Source organism: Sphaerodactylus townsendi, linkage group LG07, assembly GCF_021028975.2.
Source record: "Sphaerodactylus townsendi isolate TG3544 linkage group LG07, MPM_Stown_v2.3, whole genome shotgun sequence".
NCBI classification, from domain to species: domain Eukaryota; kingdom Metazoa; phylum Chordata; class Lepidosauria; order Squamata; family Sphaerodactylidae; genus Sphaerodactylus; species Sphaerodactylus townsendi.
The window spans coordinates 66,505,025-66,521,902 of record NC_059431.1 but is presented as its reverse complement, the minus strand read 5'-3'; the positions used below and the strand labels follow the sequence as shown (position 1 = coordinate 66,521,902).

Here is a 16,878-nt window from a genome sequence, read left to right as displayed (position 1 = left end):
ACTGCTTCATCCTAAAGTCCTTGCATTAGGCCAGTTTTGTAGGTGTTTACACAGAACAGTCCTTCTGGGATGTTCTTTTAGGCAAGAACCACTAAAATAAACAGAAGAATTGCCAAGTATCCATCCAGACAAGTTTTATGACTCTAACATTGTCTACTCAGATATCATGAAAATGAATCCCAATCATCATTAAAACTGGGAGCCAAATGAGGCATTATGCTTTTAAATGAATTGGGACCAAGTTCCCAGGACCCAATTTGTTTTCACTGTAGCCACACATCAGCTTCAGAGAGCTATTTTAAGGTACAACAATGACCCAAGTCAATTCCAAGTAATGGTGCAAGAGTGTCTCTGCCTCCTCCAGCACCATTTTCTAAAACCAAAACAGTCTTGGAGAGGGGGGCATTATTGCCCAGTCTTTTTTTGCATCTTAGTTGTTGTTTTCCTTTTGGTCAGTGGCCAAAGGAATAATTTTTTCACAATTTTAATGTCTTCACTGTCAATTTTAAAATTTTACAATCCCTCACTAGCCATTACTTTTGTCTTCTAGAGGTTCAGCAGTTATCCTGGTTTGTTTAACATTCTGCTTTAGCTTTCATCAGTAGTTGTTTCAGGTCTATGCATTGCCAGTGATATGGTATCATCTGCCTATCTCAGATTGTTAATGTTTCTTCCACAAATTTTAACTTAATCTGCACCTAAATCTAATCCATTCTCTGAATACTTTGCTTATTTCTTGCATTTATTTCTTCTCTGACCATAATAGCACTAGTGAGAGATGAATTTGTTTTAAAACGTCCAGAAAGATATCTCAAATCAAAAGCAAACACACATGATAGAGCAAAGTTGGAAACTTGGTGCCAAAATTTTTCCCAGGAACACCTGAAGGAACATATTATCTTTAAACATGCACAGACCGTCTTTTCCTTGGAACTAACTGTAAAGCATAGTAAGAGATCATTCAAAATTACAACTTCTTAGCCACAGTCTGAAGTGGCATAATCCTCCCTATTGCCTCAGAGCTCACCACCCTTCTACATCTTTGCAGTTGACTTGAGAGGAAAGCAAAACTAGGAAAGTGAATTAATACAGAGGAGATGGGCATCAAGTAAGGACAGAAGCAACAAGGAAAGCTGAAATTCCCACATTGATTTATAATCACATGACAGATCTTTGGCTACAGTAACTTTTTGAAAAGCCAAATGCAAAGATAGTGCCAGTGCATGCCTTCCAAACATTCATACATAATAATGGGAGCATATTTGTAATATCACTGTTTAGCAATCAATTATTGCTAAATGTTATTAACTACATGCTGTATCCATTTGTTCCACAAGAATCTAAAAGCCAAGAAGTTGGTATTTCTTATGGTAAAGATATTATCATACGGCGAGTTATCAGCAGTAGAAAATAAACCTCAGCAACCACAGTGTGGCTTTTTGTGGCAAGTTGTTCTCTGCTAGAGACTTTCATTTTCAGCCAGTTTGGCATGCTGGTTAAAGTGTTGGTGTAAGATCCGGGATATCCAGGTTTAGATCCCTGGCTGACCTGGGGTCTGTCACACACTTGACTAACTTACCTCACAACACTGCTACAAGAATAAAATGTAAGCAGGAAAAACAAGGTAAGCCACTTCGTGTGTGCATAAAGCATTGTCAAGTCACAACTGACTTAAGGTTGTTAGGGGTATTAGTTTATAATGTATTAATTCATAGGGGAAATATATATGTATAATGTAAATATATTAGCCAGAGAAGTTGAAGGGATCTGGAAAATACTGAAAATACTGGACTTTTCTAAATTCCAAGAAAACACACAGGAATGTGCAAGGTAGGGCCCCACAAGAGATAAGAAAGTAGAAGAGCACAAAAACATAGATAAAGGCAAAATAGAGCTTAGTTGGTATAGCAACCCTTACATAATGGATCATGGTAGAAGGTGGGATGTTTATAACTTAAGTCTTGACTAAATATAGAGGTACAAGGTGGGCAAAAGGTGGAGGGAATAATTGGTAATATGTACAGCTTGTACGTCCTCCTAGCCCAGGGGTAGGGAACCTGCGGCGCGAGAGCCGCATGCGGCTCTTCTGCCCTTGCACTGCGGCTCCATGAGCCAAGCCGCCAGCTTCATTCTTGCCTGCCCTGCAGGTAGCAGGGTGGGCGCACCAATTGCCCGCGGCCGGCTGGGCCGTGCCGTGGGCTTCCCCTCTTGCCCGCCCCGTTCGAGCGGGGCGGGCGCTTTCCCGGCAGTCAGCGAGGATGCGCCACGGGCTTCCTTTCTCGCCCGCCCCGTTGGAGTGGGGCGGGTGCTTTCCCAGCGGCCGGCGAGGCCGAGCTGCTGGCCCCATCCTTGCCCACCCTGCAGGCAGCAGGGCGGACGCATCCATGTGCTTCTCAGAATGAGCGGAGTAAAAGGTAAAACCCCCCAATATATACAGTGTTATCTTTATTTTAAATGTCTATTTGCGGCTCCAAGTGTTTTCTTTTCCTGTGGAAAATGGGTCCAAATGGCTCTTTGTTAAAGGTTCCCTACCCCTGTCCTAGCCCAGCCAATGGACGGAGGACAGGGAAGGTATAAAATAAGGTATACACAACAGCACCTTTGAACCTCCTCCTGTCTTCTTGTTAGAGGAGCATTTCCGAAGCTGCAGCTTCGATCAATAAACCATTGAACTGGAGGAATGTTTTGGTATTGGTTATTGAACTGGTTTGCAGAGCTTGAGCTGTGCTTATCAAGGCGACCCCAGTAAAGGGTTTTCCAGGCAAATGAGAAGTAGAGGTGATGTCTCATTGCCTTCCTCTGTGGAGTTTTCCTTGGTGGTCTGCCTTTGAAGAACTGACTGTTATAGGCTATACTGTGCCATCTTTTCTTCCATAAGCCACATTATGGGGTATAAATGAAACAATATGAAGCTCACCTCCCTCCACCCAAAATAACAACTCAGCTGCAAAAAATTAAGAAGGTCTTCCCCAAAAGAAGGAGGGGTGGGGGGAAGAGAGAACAAAATAGGGGTAATGATTGATATCAGAAAACAAAGACTATCCCTTGTAGATGGGGACAGCTGGAGCAAATTAGAGTTTAGGCATATTATGATTTTCAGGCATCCAGCATGAATAAAGGATCCATATATATTCTACAAAGTGCTTTGGCTCATTGGGATGCTAACATGCAAAGCACTGATGGCAAAACAGAAACAGAACTGCAGACTTCAGACCTGGTGAGTGAACAGGTTGCAAAGTTAATTCTAACAATCTTGAGGGAAAAGAATAAAAAAAGAAAGCAGACAGTTCCTTGTGGTACCAGTTATGCCAGAGGCTGATGGAGCGGTATATTGACTTTACTTATAATATTAGCAGTTTAAAACCAGATGTCTGAAAATGAGCAAGCCAAAAATGGAAAATGAAAAGATAACATTGATGGGAGTGAGGATGGAGAAAAGCTGAACATACAATTAAAAGCAAAGGCCAGAGGGGGGGGGGGGGGTAACATGCAGAACATGGGAGGGGCTGGATCAACACATAAATAAATATTGACCCACCAGCTACACTGAGGTTCATTAAAGTCATCTGGAGCCGAATTCCTTAGCATACTGTTATCTCAATGCAAATTGAGTGATATCTGGAAAAAAACTTTGATTTCTCACACATGCTACCAGAACATAGCCATACAACCCGGAAAATCTACAAGACGCTAATAAAATCTTGGCTGGATTACAATCCAGAATAGTCACTTTTGTGAACACTGATCTTCACTATCCTTCTGTGTTACTAGATTATAGGCTAAAGATAGAATACTTGAATAAATTCATGCTAATTAGAAGTCAGAAACTGATTTTCAGTGCCAAAACTAAGAATGGAAAATTTAGGAACTACTTTGACTCTGCACATTTCATCAACAGAAATACAGGCATGAAAATATAAGCCTTGTAAAATATTTATTTATTATTTTAAAAGTTTGTGATGGGTTTTCACCTGCATAATGGACTCTCTTCTGGAAATAGTGCCAGCAAGAAGGAGATTGTTTCGACAAGGAGGCTGGCTGAGGGGTTGCTTGGCAACAGGAAAGAGTGAACTTCTAGTAGAATTACTGGCATTAATGCTGTGGAGCAAGTTTGCCCCGGTCAGATATATTCAAAGAAAGCATGTATCCCCATTCAGTGATGAAATTATTGGCAGCCAGAAGAAGGTGTGGCTGCTTCAGTTTTATTCCAATCACATTTTCTCTAGTAGCCCTTTTCTGCAGGCTGCTGTGGTGAAAGGTGGTGAAGCTGGTCTGAGTCTATATTGCATAATTTTGTGAGATTTAACAGCTGAGTGTTTGAAAAATGAGGTTAGAGTAGGCACTCTCTACTTGTATAGTTGGATCCCCACAGCAAAACTGTTTCATGCTACTGTAGTTCAGTCTAATGCCCATAATTCTGTGGCACAAATAGTGTGTTGCAGTACCCAATGAAACACAAGGGAATCTTACTGATTTCAGTGACAGCTAGGCTGTGTGCGGTTGTAAAAAGTTCTTTACTATGACAGGTTTGTAATAGATAAATACTACTGGTAAGAGTCAGAAAACTATTCAAATAGATAATACAGCATGACAGATTAAACTTCTGTTAGCGATACAAAGCAATTTCTATCAGATACTGGTTATCGCATTAAACCATGAAAGAATAGCTCATGTCATTGTCTTAGATAAACAAAAGTAGTTTGTAGTAAAATAACCTTCATATTTGGACTATTTCAGGTATGAAGATTTTGCCTCCTTGGGGAAATATTAAGTCAATTTACTTTTATATCAGATACAACTAGCAGGGATTATTTAGGAAGTATGGTCCTTCTTTCATGAAGGCTATGGAACTACTTGAATTAATTTCAAAGGAGCTATATACAAAATGAGTATTACTGTGTAAACAGCTTTTTTTTTTAAAAAAAAAAGTTCCTTCTGTGTGAAAATAAAATTGTATATGCTTATATGGCTTGTAGGATGGCATGTGGTAGCCTTGCCTGTCAACATTACTGAAATAATAATGCCTGATCTCAGAGCCAAGATACATGTAATGTTATCTCTCAGTCTGCCCTCTGAAAATCATAATATCTAGTTTGACTCTGAGAAATATAATGGGGCAATATATATTAGGAGAGGAAAGGCCCTATCTATAGCTCAACTGTGTTTTGTCATTGTTCTGAATGTCCCAGATCTGAGACTTGACACTAAAAATAAGTTCCAGAGCTTTGTATAAATTAGCCCCTGCTTTTCATTTTAGAGGAAAGTACCATATTCTTGCTTGAATTTTAAAATTACAACCATTCTACAGTATGTTGTAGCAAATTAGGATTCAGGTTAAATGTTTCATTTAGCTTTGCTAACACGTGTAACCACTTTGTAGGCTGGTATGAAAGGTTAATTCAATATGTAAATTCTGGGAATGCACAGTAGGCATATTAAAAAATAGCAACCTAATCTATATATATAAAAAGCTAACCATCCGTTTGTTGGTGACTCCCTAACGCCGAAACGGCTGGACGGATCGCCCCCAAATTTTCACATGACATCCCTCCCTTTTGCGGCCAGGTAATTGAACCTTCAAATTGCCAAAAGTCCATACCTGAGCCAGGTAAAATGTCTTTTTCCTGGCACACCAGGCCATGAATCTGGCTGTGTTTAACTGTCACCCTTAGAATGTTCGTGCAGCCTGTCTATGGCCTGAGGGCTTGGCATGCCCTTAGAATGTTCGCAGAGATGGCCAGAGATGAGTAGTGAAAACAGTAAATAGGTAATACTGGTAGGTAATACGAGTGGAAGTGAAACACATACACACTTTGCCGTGTGAGATGTCAGGTGGGGTTCCCCCCCCCACACACACACATGCAGGTAAATTTCACTCTCTGTGCCTCACCTAATACTACCACATAACACACATACTCTCATACACAACCACTTCATCCTCACACACCTCACTCTGCCCTCCGTCACATCCAACCACCACTTACCCACTTCCTCACCCATATTCGCCACAGCTCTCTTTTACTAAAAGCAAGCTGGAGTTTGCCTTTTTCTTCTAAGAAAATCCATGGGGTGGGGGCAAACCAACACTACTGCCTCCGCTTCTTTTGCATGTGGCCCTTTAGAAACCCAGGGAGCTGGCCTCGATCTGAGCGCCTCACCACCCTGCCTCTGCTGCCTGACTGGGATAGCATCCTTGCCCCAATTCTGCCTTACCCAAGCCAGGACTGTGTGTGTCAACCAGCCTCATGGACAGCGGGATTTGCACTCTGGACAGTTCCGTTGTGGAATGGAAAGGGTTACCTTATACTAAAAAAAGACAGCAACATATAACGATGTGCATTGAAAAGGGAAAGAGGGATTCCATTTGACCACCCCAAAAGAAGAAGTAGAAGTAGAAGTAGAAGTAGAAGTAGAAGTAGAAGTAGAAGTAGTAGTAGTAGTAGTAGTAGTAGTAGTAGTAGTAGTAGTAGTAGTAGCCAAGTAGGCTGACTTTAGGGCAAAGTGGTTTTGGATTTATATCCCCCTTTTCTCTCTTGTAGGAGACTCTAAAGGGGCTTACAACCTCACTTGCCCTTCCACCCCCTCACAACAAAACTTACCCTGTAGAGGTGGGTGGGGCTGAGAGAGCTCTGAAAAGCTGTGGCTAGCCCAAGGTCACACAGCTGGTGTGTGTGGGAGTGCACAGGAAACTGAATTTCCCAGATAAGCCTCCACAACTCAAGCTGCAGAGCTGGGAATCAAACCCGGTTCCTCCAGATCAGATTGCACCTGCTCTTAGCCACCATGCACCATACTGCTGCTCCCAAAAGGCTATGCTGGGGATCATTGGACCTGCATGGACATCTGTGTGGGTTAGAACAGTGATGAGAAGGACTTATACAACAGCAACACGTGTTGGTTATGATAGTAAAACAATAAGACCTTGAAAGAAAGATGGGTAGTGGCCTGGTAATGGGACAAGCAAGCTAGCAGTTGGTCACCTTCTCATATGTAAACAAGGAAATGCAAGGAGAGTCCACTTGCGAAGGCACTGTGGAGTGAGGAATGTTATAGAAAGCACTCCATGCATAATGGACCTGAGTTAGACTTGCAAAGAAGGATAAAATTGATAAAATGAAAACTGCCCCAAATATATGCCTCAAATTTTTTCAGCAATGACATGTCAACAAAATATACTCCGTAGTCTCTGCATTGCCCAGCCCTCCACTGGATATAGGGATATCCCGGGTCTACTAATGCACTTGGGCACTGCCTATCCCGCCACCATGCCATATCCTTCCCTGACCCATTTTTCTTTGTCCTACTACAGGACAGTTTTTTAATTTTTGGGAGAGGGTGCAGAACCATCCCTGAGTTTGGTGATCCCACCCACTGACAGGTTGCATAGGGGAGTTCCTCTTTTTTTGTTTTTGTTTTTTAGAAAATTATCTTGGAAAGGCTGATCACAGATCCTAGTGGGTGGGATTCCTGAAGTTTCCTGTACATGCATGTGCCTTCTTCAATTAACCTCTCCTGCCCCCACCCCCCACAAGTTTTTTTCTTAGTGCTTCATTCTTTCTGGTTTAAATGCCACATTTCTTCCATTTTTGAGAATTAACCTTTGCTGTTTCTCCTAAATTTGCTTTCTTATTTAATGAATATTAAAATATTAAAAATCATTTTTGTTCTGCATCTGTACTATCAACAGACAGACAGACAGACAGACAGACAGACAGACAGACAGACAGACAGACAGACAGACAGACAGACAGACAGACAGACAGATGGCTCCATTAGGGTTGGTCAATACTAAAAAAATTCGGTACAATTCGGATTTGGGTATTTTGGGGCATAAAATGATTTGTATGCCCGAATCCGAATCATAGCCAATTCGGATATGCCCGAAAATTCGGGTAAATCCGAAAAATTAGATTAACCGTTTTATTATTATTGGCTTAGAATTTTGGTGTTTATTTACACGTTCTGGCCTTCTCCCGCAGGGAGATTACAGGGCTTTTAAAGCTAGCAGCACTAAACTTTCAGGATATCATCTGGAGACTGTCCTGATGATTCTCCCCAAGTTTGGTGCAGTTTGGTTCAGGGGGACAAAGTTATTGACCCTCATACCAAGGGTACCCCATCCCCATTGTTTCCAAGTAAGGAAGCTAAAAGCAGGAAATGGGGCTACACTTCCTTTGAAGGTTCCATAACTTTGGATCCTCCTGAACCAAACTTTCACCTCAAACTTTGAGGAGTATCATAGGGACAGTACCTGTATGATACCCTTGAAATTTTTGGTGACAGTGAAGCTCTAAAACTGCCACCCCTCATGAGTCACCCAAAGAAATTTTGCCCCAGATTCTGCAGGGCTCTCTGTAGGTGAGCTGGCTGGCTCCATTACAGCCAATGAGGAAATTTCCTGAGGGAGGGCTGTAGGAGTGCACATGCATAAAAGCGGTAAACCCACAGAAACTTTCATGGGTGGCAGTCTTCTAGGGAGAGTCTCTCTTCACTTGACACCATCCAGGTTTCTGAGTGACCCGTTGCTTCAAGGGGTTCAATGTTATGGGTAGGTCCATCTCCCACTGCCCCCATAAGCAAAGTTCCTCCAAACCTGGATGGGTGTCATCCAAAGACTCTCCTAAAGATACCCTGAATATTTATTGACTGTACCTATGCAATAAAATGTGCTACCCCACAGCCCTCCACCAGAAATCCCCCATTGACAGCAATGCAGAAGTCACTGCAGAAAAAAAAGAATCTTGCAGGCAGAATTTTGGAGAGTGCTGCAGAGGCGCATTTTTAGACACTCCTTCAAGCACCAAAATATCAGGGGGTTATCCATCAGAGAGACTGTCCTGATGACACCCCAAGCTTGGTGCAGTTTGGACTTTAGGGGGCCAAGATTTATGGACCCACCCTCAAAATGGTACCCCCCATCTCCTTAGCTCTCTTTGGAAACAATGGGGGATAGAGGCCCCCCTTGGAGGGTCCATAACTTTGCCCCTGAACTCGTAAACTGGTACCAAACTTTGGGGGTGCTCATCAGGACAGTCTCCCTGATGATACCCTGAAATTTAGTGCCACTGAAGCTTCTGAAAAATTCCGGTTTTCATGTTTCACCGCTTTCCTGCACATGAAGCCTGCTGGAACGTGAGTGGAGCGGATTGAAACCACGCATAATCCAGCATTTTAAAAGCTAGTGACACCTAAACTTTCAGGGGTATCATCAGGAGTTGTCACTGTGCAGTGAGTACCCCCAAAGTTTGGGTGCGCAGTTTGGTTCAGGGGAGGCCAAAGAGTTATGGACTCTCAAAGGTGTAGCCCCCATCCCCTATCAGCTCCCATTGGAAAGCAATGGGGGGGGATAGTTGCACCCCTTTTGAGAGGGTCCACATACCTGAACCAAACTGCACCAAACTCTTTGGTGGGCGCAACATTGGGACAGTCACCTGATGATACCCTGATAATTTGGTACTGATACATCTCAAAATGTGTCCCCTGCAGGCACTCCCCAGAAATTTAAAGATTCTTTGTTCTGCAGTGACTTAGCTGTGTATTGCTGTCAATGGGGGAATTTCTGGTAGAGGGCTGTGAGGTGCACATTTTCTGAAGGTTATGGTCCACAAAACTTATCAGGGTATCTTCAGAGTCTCTGGATGACACCATCAGGTTGGGGAGTATTTTGCTTCAGGGTTTAATTCTATGGGACCCAAAAGGTGGGGTCCATCTCCCACTGCCCCCCCCCCGAAGTAAAGTTCCCCAAACCTGGATGGTGTCATCAAGAACTGAACCTAGTCTCTGAATGTTCAATGTAGTTCCCTATGAAAATCATCCACTCCACACAGCCCTCTCATCAGAAATTCCTTAGTGACAGCAATGCAGCTAAGCTCACTTCCAGAACAAAGAATCTTGTGCAATTTAGAGTTGCTTGCAGGGGTGCATTTGTAGATATCGATACAATATTTCCAGTGTATCATCAGGAGACTGGTCCCTGATGATTACCCTCAAGTTTGGTGCAGTTCCAGTTCAGGGGGGGGGCAAAGTTATGGACCCTCAAAGGGGTAGCCCTCATCTCCTTAGTTCCCATTGTTGAAAGAATGGGAGATAGGGACCTGCACAGGGGTCCATAACTGGCCCCCTAAGCCAAGCTGCACCAAACTTGTAAATTATCATCAGGACCAGTCTCCCTGATATTCTAGAGAAACTCTTTGGTGCTGAAATATGTTTAAAAATGCGCCTACAGGGCCATTTGTAAACGTGAAAAAACAACACCTGCCAAAAACTAAAAACATAGTTATGGCTGGTGATCCGAATCCCACATGGATTCGGATCTGTTAGAACCGAACAGCTCAGATTGGGACCCTGCTCGTCCCGAATCGTCCGAATCAGGGTCGACCGCAGATTCAGTAAAAATTCAGGATTTGGACTGTCCAGATCTCCAACCCTAGGGCTCCATCCATTGCCTCTTTGCCTGAAACCCAGGTATTATGGCAAAAAAAAAAACCCAACAAGCTACCACAAATGTCACTGGCACACAATCACAATACATGATCTGTGAATAAAACTTTGTCTACTGGAGTATCTGCTCCAGTAGATAGAAGTGAGGAGTGAGGGTATATGATTCCAATCATAACTCAGATTTGCCACCCCCAGCTGAAGGGATTTCAGAAGGCAGGACAAGCCACTGCTACCCAGGACAAGCCATTATGCTTAGGTCCCTGTGAGGTGTATGGATAGTCATTTGGGAAGTAGGAAAAAAGTGAAATGAAAGATATTTATGTGCTTATATCAAACCCAGACAGGGTAGAGGCAGACAGTTGATCCCTTCTCAGTTGAGTTTTGTACATTTCACATTTGCCCAGTGATCTATTGGTAGTTGCTCACAGCAGTACCGTAGCATAATAATAATGGTAATAAAATGAGAGAATCCATGCTGAACCCCCACAAATTGTTATCAGCAGCAAAATGGAGGGATTCTCCTTCAAGAAGCATGATGGCTTTGGAAGAGTTCTGTAATTGGATCAGTTCTGTAATTGAAATCTAACCCAAAAGGAAATTCTGAGGAAAGGAGATGGTCCATGCACAATTTGTCCAAGTTGTCCTATTTTGTTGTGCCTGACCACAAACAATTTACACATGCACCAGTGACTCCAGCATTTTTTTAAAAAAAACCCCTTAACTACAAAGCACAGCTATATGACAAGTAAAAGTTCTGAATATTTTAAGTGGCTACTGGAATCACAGAACAAAGTAAAGATTTTTTAAATAAAATGACAGTCAGTTAAAAAAATCCCAAGAAGCACATTATTTAGTAGTAGACCTTATTACACAGCAAAGGAAAAGTTGTGTTTTGAGTGAGAAACTAATCATGTCGGCTGTCTTAATAGAGAGGTGTTAAAAACTTTTGGAGATGAAATTTTTAAAAAATTGGATGATACTACAAAAACTGTTTATTAAACAAAAACCACATCATCAAGAATGTTTTTTAAAATTGTGAGAAAACCTGGACAAAGAGCACATATGTTTCCTGTCTCCTGTTACACATAGAAATATGGTGACCCAGCAGAGAAGGAGTTCTCAACAACTTTTCAAGAAAATAGTATTCCACATTTTGCTGAGTGCTTTGAAGATGGAGAATGGTTGCAGAATCTAGCATACTTAGTGGACATCTTTCATTACGTGAACCAGCAGCAAGTCTTTGCAAGGCTCTGGAGAAAATGTTTTGACTTGAACCAACAGACACTGTTAATGCGTATATACATATAGTGTTCTTTTGTTGCTTCAAGTCAAAACACACACACACACACATACATATACACACACACACACACACACACACACACACATACATATACACACACACACACACACACACACACATACATACATGCATTAAGGAATATACGTGATATATATATATATATATATATAACATATATATATATATATATATCATATATACACACACACACACACATTGAATATTGAATATCACACACACACACACACACATATATATATATATGTGTGTGTTATTGTCAATGTATCTCTCTATATATATATATATATATATATATATATATATATATATATATATATATATATGCTATATATATGGCAATAGCAATATGTATGTATGTATGTATGTATGTATGTATGTATGTATGTATGTATGTATGTATGTATGTATGTATGTATATGTATATATAGAGACCTATACATGAAAAAATATAATAATTTTGAAATTTCTGGTCTGTATTGGATCCTGAATTTACAGGGGGTTTTCAAGGTCTGAAAAATACTTCAAGAGTTTCTCCAATGTCAGATCAAATCCCAGGATCAAAAGTCAGTGAAATGCTGATCCAAATAAAATAAAGTGTTCTAGCCTACATTTAGTACATATAGATGCGGCTACTATATGTGCTGGCATGAAAATCAGAGCTCTCTTTTGGAACAATAGTTAGAGTACTGTAACAGAAAGAAAACAGCCTAGTGCACATCCTAGCACCTGAAAGCTGCTGGAACTATTGTTGTATTGCCCATTTTAAATGCTGCAAAATTGTTGTTCACATGTAAACAGGATCACAATCAATCTCATACTTTCTATGGGAACCCTTCAATTCATATACATAAATGAGGGTGTTATGCATGTACCAACAATATGAAATGCTCAAGCATCCTTTACTATGATTGTGGTGGGCCGAGGGGTAAAGCAATTACCTGTCTACTGTGACGGACGGGAAACACACAAGCATAACAGTAATGTAGCCCACACATTCCGAAAACGTTATGTAGGAGAACAAGTATTTTGATCTAGTTCATTTTCTTGTTTAGACATTGTCTCCATCTTTCTAAACTAAATGATACAACAGCATAAGCTATAATATTACACAAATTGCTAGGAAAAATTAACATAATCCCCCAGGAATTTCTTCTGTTAGGTCCACTAATATGTAATTACTTGAAAAAAGCTATAACATTTTTATCTCTTTCTCCAACACATTGTACTCACAACAGCACTGAGCTATAATGTCCAACTCAGGTCTTCATGGCCAAGTGTCTGAATTTGAACTTAGTGCTCATAGTCCACCACTGAGGCTACTAAACCACAATGGCTTTTTCTCTAGTTCCATTCACAGTAGTGATCTTTATATAGGAATTCTGTGCAGATTGGAAATATTATTTTGTCCTAATACAGAATTAACTTTTAACAAGTTTCAGCCTAGTGAATTTCTGGCTCTGGCTTAAAAATAGCAGCTGATCTTACACCTCTAAACTTCAGCTTAACACTGAAAATATATCCTTATAAAAAGCATTTTAAGTACCAGACTGAGAAAATATTTTAAATATTTGAAAAACTAATTCCCAATAGGAATGCTGAAGAGGTAAACACATTTTAATTGAAGGAATGCCTGATTTTTAAAAAATGTAATGTGCAAACCAATTTCTTTTCCTTTTACTAATATGGTATAAGCAAATGTTAAAGCAAAAACAGTCACATTTCAATGGTGAGCAGCATAAGATTCAATATGCTGGCTTAAAGTAAAGTACTTTTTTATTGTAGTTGCTTTTTACCATAATGCAAAAGGGGAAAAAATAAGGCCTTTCTATTCAACCGGTTGTTGTGGTTTTCCGGGCTGTGTGGCCGTGGTCTGGTAGATCTTGTCCCTAACGTTTAGCCTGCATCTGTGGCTTGCATCTTCAGAGGTGTATCATAGAGGGAACAGACTTCCCTCTGTGATACACTTTTGAAGATGCCAGCCACAGATGCAGGCGAAACATAAGGAACAAGATCTACCAGACCACGGCCACTCAGCCCTGAAATCCCACAACAACAGGTTGAATCCGGCCATGAAAGCCTTTGACCTTTCTACTCAATCCAGTTTCTGAAAAATAAGTTCCTACTTGTTTGTTACATTCATTTCAGACTGAGGTGTTTTGTTTTTGCAATGAAATGACATTTTATTATGTCCCTTTCTGACAAAATAACGTATTTACTGATGTTTTGTGGAACTGGAAAGGAGAGCATATATTCAACTCTTGAACTCCGCTCTAAAGAGGTGATGAAGAAAATGTTAATGTAAATCAATCCATGATAAATAACACATCATAGAAATCATAAACCAGGTGTATTTCTGAGAACTGTATTTCTCCCTTCATACATGATTATTTTTTATTCCAAAGCAATACCAAATTGTAACACAGAACACAGGTCAGTAAAACAATATATAATCCATGGAAAAGGAGAAAATGTTCAAACCACCAAACAAGACCTTTACTTCTATGCCTTAACTTGTCTTAAGGAATCTACCATATGTGCATAATCTTACTATGTATAATATATACCCTTCATTTTTCAAGAGAACATATTGCAGGTAGGGGCAATCATCTAGCACTGCAACCAGTGCCCTGCAATCAGTGGAAGGAACACAGGGAAATACCCCTGTGCACACTGTAATGTCATTTGCGTGCAGTTGTGCAGACTTCGCTTTGCCCAGTAATGTCAAGATAACTCTTATTTGTTGGAGTGGAAATGGCCGCAGCCCAGTTTATTAACACTAACAATAACTGCAGGAAGCTGGGCGAGCATAAACGGGACACATCCTGGCCACCAGGCAGCGTACCGCTGAACCTGGCCTTGGTCAGCCCCACGGCTGACCCCTGGCCCTTCAGGCAGTGAACCGCTGAACCCGGCACTGTCCCCCATGGGGATTGGGACAGGTGGTTACTAGGTGCCACTTGGGTGCATACCCATTTTGTGACACCCCCTCCTGCTGGGGGTAGCGAGCTCAAAACAGGACCTCCAGGACTGCACAGGCAAGCCCTCCACTACCCCCAGAACACTTATTGAGGCCCCCGCCACAGGAAGGTCTGGCATGCCTACCCGATAAGGATGTGCCCCATGCCCCAAAAAACCGCCCAGGCTGCAACAAAATGCATAACATTAAATAACATATATAACACTGCCACATCGCTTAGGGAGGGAGGGTGGGTCTGCTTGCTCACAGCCTCGTGAAGAGGCCGAGTCGAGCCGGGCACCAGCTTATATAGCCTACCCGGCTCCCTTGTCACGTGATGGTTCCAACCATCACATGACCACCCTCTGAGGCATAAGGGGAAGGAGAGCAACCACTTGATTCTTCCCTACCACAATGGTGCCCCGGGTGAGTCCGGGTGAGCTTTTTCTGGACAAAAATCATAAAGATGCCACCACACTGCAGTAATGTCACTTCCTGGTTTTGGCTGGAAATTATGTCACATCATTTGTAGCACCATTTTTGCCACTGTAATTCCCTGCTCCTATCCCAGCCCTCTCCACCAATCTGATAAACCTCCTGCTGCTTGCCAGCTAAGGATTGAAGACTGGTAACCCTATCACATATATGATTTCCTGCAATTGAATCAATACATGTGGATGTAATCCGGCAAGGTATCTTGATTTCCCCCTACATACATTAATTTTTCACACCAGACCAGAGATGCTACTATCTTTCATTCCTTTTCCAGAGGATAACTGCCAGCACCATGTTATACATAGGAATGAGGATAATCTTTTATTTAAAAATGCATATGCAATTTTTTAAAATCCTGGGTGTCACTAGAATTGAAGCTACCCAAAATTACAAAATTGTTTTAAAAATACACTTACAGTATATGAAAATTATTATAATCTCTTGTAATTATGCTTCCAAACTGTATTCAATTGCAGGATTCTTCCTCCTTTCCCATTTTGCACCTCAGTGCAGTATGGTTAGAACCAATATTGATTATATATTTCTTTATATAAATAACACTAGCATATTTTTGTCATATATTTCACTTCAGCAAATGCAATATAATTTAACTTTTTTATAATGCTGCACTTGAGGCAAATTAAAGATTAACATTTAAAATGTTTTATGGTAATAAGGATTACCTAACTGTAATCACTCTTCAGGATATGAAGCTGGCAAAAAATCTGTACCATTATTAGGTTAGTTCTCACTTGAAATGAATCCTCCCCCCCCCCTTAAATAAAACTTGTACTACCTAAGCAAAGTGAACTCCAATATGTGTTAAAGGCATTAATGGAACCAAATGGGCTTTTTTCCTTTTTAAATCACCTTCATTTGATTGGTTGGGCTAATTATTCATCCCTGGGTTTTCATTTGAAGAACTCAATATGATTCAGTATTACATTTCCAAATTTATGAGCATGTATGATTAAATTTATCTACATTATACCCACTACAAAGAAATCCTCCAAGGGTAACTCCATCAATGCTCTAAATAATTAGTGTTTCTTTGAGAAAGCAGAGCATTGACTCATCATGGTATGTTTAAATAAATACGAGAGAGAGTCCACAATTGTTTATGATTTATTCATGATACAGTTTACAATTGAGTAAGCTGCTGTAAAACACTGCACAATAAATTTGAAAAGTAATTACGGAATATCTAGTAGAAAACCCACTCATAACAGAGCTGTGCAGGTCTCTACAGTATATCTAATATTTACTACAATCCATGCATCTCTTACAAAGAAAAAGATGACAGGGTATTTACAAGACCCACTAATAATTCATCAATAAAAGGAAACTTATCTCCAATTTTATACAAAAGAATAGAGGATTGAAACCGTATACTCCATCTGTTAAAAGCAAGTACAAAGGACCTATTGATTTAAGGAATCAAGCAGTGTTAAGTCAGTATGAATTGAAACTGTCTTAATAAGTACATGTAACAATTACTGGCATGCTTCAGATCCATTCCAAACAAAAAGAGGTTTGTCAGTAAGTTCATTCAGTTGTGGATAGCTCCCTAAATGTTTACACAGCTTTTTTAAAAGGAGACTTTCTAGTACACTTTCCAGCATACTTGTCATATTCACAAAATTTGGCAAAACCCACCAGTATA

General features: G+C 40.8%; 1 protein-coding gene across 1 annotated transcript in view; it reads right to left on the bottom strand.

The window, feature by feature from the left end:
- The window catches only part of LOC125436727 (contactin-associated protein-like 4), a 173,471-nt gene that overhangs the window by 124,015 nt on the left and 32,578 nt on the right, over positions 1-16,878 (bottom strand). The window lies entirely within an intron of this gene.